This window comes from Palaemon carinicauda, chromosome 4 (genome assembly GCF_036898095.1).
Source record: "Palaemon carinicauda isolate YSFRI2023 chromosome 4, ASM3689809v2, whole genome shotgun sequence".
Lineage (NCBI taxonomy): Eukaryota > Metazoa > Arthropoda > Malacostraca > Decapoda > Palaemonidae > Palaemon > Palaemon carinicauda.
In genome coordinates, this window is record NC_090728.1 from 111,584,066 (window position 1) to 111,589,065 (window position 5,000).

The following is a 5,000-nucleotide window of genomic DNA, read 5'->3' on the forward strand; positions in this document are numbered from 1 at the left end:
ATCAGAGCCCCAGGCGAAATCTCACAAAGACAAGAGCTTGGCTCCGGCCGGGAATCGAACCCTGGTCGGCAAGCTTATATAGACAGTGACTAACCCATTCGGCCACGAAGGAAGATAAAAGTCAATGACAATTCTACTATACTTATACCTGTCGAATTCAGGTATTTTGTACTTAGAATTGAAATCAACCCATCTTCACCATCGTAGCTAATTGGTAGTTTGTTACTTGGCATTCAATTTATGATAAATTTTTGCACATTTTTACGTGTTTTTCATATTCAAATAAGCCATATATATTTTGATATATTAATGTCTGGATTCTCTTAACGACCTCGGGATCAGAGCCGAATGGGTTAGTCACTGTCTATATAAGCTTGCCGACCAGGGTTCGATTCCCGGCCGGAGCCATGCTCTTGTCTTTGTGAGATTTCGCCTGGGGCTCTGATCCCTAGGTCGTTAAGAGAATCCAGACATTAATATTTCAAAATATATATGGCTTATTTGAATATGAAAAACACGTAAAAATGTGCAAAAATTTATCATAAATTGAATGCCAAGTAACAAACTACCAATTAGCTACGATGGTGAAGATGGGTTGATTTCAATTCTAAGTACAAAATACCTGAATTCGACAGGTATAAGTATAGTAGAATTGTCATTGACTTTTATCTTCCTTCGTGGCCGAATGGGTTAGTCACTGTCTATATAAGCTTGCCGACCAGGGTTCGATTCCCGGCCGGAGCCAAGCTCTTGTCTTTGTGAGATTTCGCCTGGGGCTCTGATCCCGAGGTCGTTAAGAGAATCCAGACATTAATATATCAAAATATATATGGCTTATTTGAATATGAAAAACACGTAAAAATGTGCAAAAATTTATCATAAATTGAATGCCAAGTAACAAACTACCAATTAGCTACGATGGTGAAGATGGGTTGATTTCAATTCTAAGTACAAAATACCTGAATTCGACAGGTATAAGTATAGTAGAATTGTCATTGACTTTTATCTTCCTTCGTGGCCGAATGGGTTAGTCACTGTCTATATAAGCTTGCCGACCAGGGTTCGATTCCCGGCCGGAGCCAAGCTCTTGTCTTTGTGAGATTTCGCCTGGGGCTCTGATCCCGAGGTCGTTAAGAGAATCCAGACATTAATATATCAAAATATATATGGCTTATTTGAATATGAAAAACACATAAAAATGTGCAAAAATTTATCATAAATTGAATGCCAAGTAACAAACTACCAATTAGCTACGATGGTGAAGATGGGTTGATTTCAATTCTAAGTACAAAATACCTGAATTCGACAGGTATAAGTATAGTAGAATTGTCATTGACTTTTATCTTCCTTCGTGGCCGAATGGGTTAGTCACTGTCTATATAAGCTTGCCGACCAGGGTTCGATTCCCGGCCGGAGCCAAGCTCTTGTCTTTGTGAGATTTCGCCTGGGGCTCTGATCCCGAGGTCGTTAAGAGAATCCAGACATTAATATATCAAAATATATATGGCTTATTTGAATATATATATATATATATATATATATATATATATATATATATATATATGTGTACATATATACATATGTATATATATACTGGTTTTAGGACAGTTGCGTCCCGGACATTTGCGTACCGGACATTTGCGTCCCGGAAATTTGCGTACCTAGACATTTGCGTCCCTGGACATTTGCGTACCTGGACATTTGCGTCCCTGGACATTTGTGTACCTGGACATCTTTGTCCCTGGACATTTGTGTACCTAGATTATTTTCAAATATTATTATCCTACATATGAAAAACTAATTATTAAGGGATGAAAGAAATAGATTTGATGGAATTGTAATTTTATTTTTGTTTAAGAGGGGTATTACAAGTTGAATAGATAATTCAGAATGTATGAATATACATTTTAAGAAATTATTCTTGTTTTCAGGAGAATATTTTCCCAATAGTGGAATTGCAGTTTTATTTTTTGTTTAAAAGTAATAGCAATCAAAGATTAAAAAACAAAGAAATTATAGGTTAAACAAATAATTCAAAATGTATGGAATTTGTGAGCTATCCCTCTTAAGAAATTTATCTTGTCTTCAGGAGAATATGTATCCAAGAATCCTTTCTGAGCTCCAATCTCAAAGTCAGTTAACAAAGATTTTGGATTAAGTTGCGGTTTAAGTAGCAATAAATATGTGAAAAGTCCAATATACACTTCCTTTGTCTTTCCAGGGAGGAAGGCAAAAACTCTGGAAATACTAAATGAGCTCTCTTGTGTATGGATACAATATAGTTGATAAAATATTAATGGACTGATTTTAAAAGTACCATCTGCTGCTCAGTTAGGAGACTTTGCTATATCTTCTAAGCCGTTATCCATTGCAAAGATCAGTATTCTGTTCTCATGTTCGATGCCAGAACCAAACGCAAGGTACTTTTCCCCAGTTGCGAGAAAACAGTAGGATTCCGGAATCTCAAAATTATTTATTTGCCGTGGGATACGGGGCGCATTATGTGCCTTTTGTCTCGATCGACGTATATTTCTTCCCATTGATGAAAAACTAGGCAGTTTTGAAATGAAATACTCATCTTCATTAGCGATCGTTTTTCCGATAAGACTTCTTCATGGTTCATACGTTGACATGAAGTATTTTTCAACTGGGACATAGCTTCTTGTGCTTTGACTTCTGCAGCTGAGGAGCCATGACTATGCTCATTGTGGCATGCTGTAACTAAGTCGTTCACTGTATGAATTCTTGCTTTGCAAGATCGCAATACACACCTCCAGTATGTTTTTGTTTCATCAGAGTTTTTCTTATGATAGTGGTAGCTGTAATTTTCATTGTCCACAAATATTTTTCCACCAGTGTTAGATTTCCGGAACTTAGCCATGGGTTCCGAGTTTCAAAATATATAAAATACTAATACCAATAGATGTTTGTGTTACACACTGCTGGCGAGAACTAGAATTGCTAGCTTAGTTTTCTCCTGCTTTAGAAAAGATTTTTTTTTTTTTATTTCTGGTAAACTACCTTTCAGCTTGTTTAAAGTTACTAAAGGTATTAATGAATGAATTTCTATACCAAACAATTCTTGGGTTTATATATAAAGTTAAGGTGTAACTGAGGGGAGAGAGAGAGAGAGAGAGAGAGAGAGAGAGAGAGAGAGAGAGAGAGAGAGAGAGAGATTTTAAAATATGATAAATTCAAAATATTTCGGATACTTATATGTCCAGGAGAGAGAGAGAGAGAGAGAGAGAGAGAGAGAGAGAGAGAGAGAGAGAGAGAGAGAGAGAGAGAGATTTTAAAATATGGTAAATTAAAAATATTTCGGATGCTTATATGTCCAGGTACACAAATGTCCAGGGACACAATTGTCCCGGTACACAAATGTCCAGGTACGCAAATGTCCGGGGACGCAAATGTCCCGGTACGCAAATGTCCGGGACGCAATTGTCCGGTACGCAAATGTCTGGGACGCAACTGTCCGGCCACCATATATACTGTATATATATATATACACACACACACACACATATATATATATATATATATATATATATATATATATATATATATATATATATATATATATGCGCGTGTGTGTGTATTTGTGTGTTAACGTAAATATGCGAAATCCGTTATTATACATAAATGAACAATGTTAAAATGACTGCAAAGGATTACCGTCTCCTTCAAAAGTATGATATAATGAAAAGAAAAAAGTGGAAGGAAAAACAGTGAAAGATTTATTTGAAACCCTTCAATCAATTCATATAGCAAATGGACACGGTGGAGAATTTTATATAATAAAGCAATGAAATATCTGCAAAAAATAAAAATGTATAAAATATGACTGTAATTCTGCAAAGAGTGTCAGCTAAAAAGAAAAAAAAAACAAACAAACACACCAAAGTGTTGAAAATTCTTTGATAGTGAAGCCAATCTTTTCAAACAATATGAATTCTCGATGGCAGGTAAGAAAATACAAAATATCAAACATTTTGCTGTGTCACTAACATAGTCTGCCATTCAAATAAGTTCCCATGTCTACTGCTGCATGCTTTTAAGAGAGTACTTTCCTGAACAAAATTTTTCTTGAGAGTTAAGTTCTATCATATAAGACAAGGATTCTTACCCCTCTATCCTAATTTTGGAAATGAAAAAATTCACATTCCATATGGAAGATATTTGAAAAGTATTCTTTTTGGTATTTTCAGCCACCAGTCAACTTTTATCCAACATTTATATTATTATTCTAAGTAAGACTTCATGGACACTCAAAGTCATTATGATGGAGACTCATTTTATACTTAATTACCAGATAATTTACATAAATTTATATGGCTTTGACATCTCAAAACTAAGACGGCTGAAGAATTCCCGTTATTTTTCACAATTACTACGATTTTAGGAATTACTGGATTTTTTTTCAGTGATTATGTATTATCTACTGAAATATCCGTGATTATGCAAATTTACTAGGAATTATGCATAATAACTGATTTCTCATATTCATGGTAACACACACACGAACACGCGTGCACACACACACACACACACACACACACACACACACATATATATATATATATATATATATATATATATATATATATATATATATATATATATATATATATATATATATATATTTATACAGCATATGTAGATATCCATATATATATCAACAGATATATACATATTTACATATACTTATTTATATTTAGATACATATATACATATATATAATGAATATATATCTATATATATATATATATATATATATATATATATATATATATATATACATACATATATATATATATATATATATATATATATATATATATATATATATACACACACATACACAAACAGTCTCCCTCTCTGAGTGGGTATACCATAACGTGGCGAAATGTTCTGCGTATCATCATGACCAGCTGAGCTTTATTAGTCAGGGTCATCCATACTAGGTTGGTTTGCTTTGAGTGAATAAACTGAAATCTCCC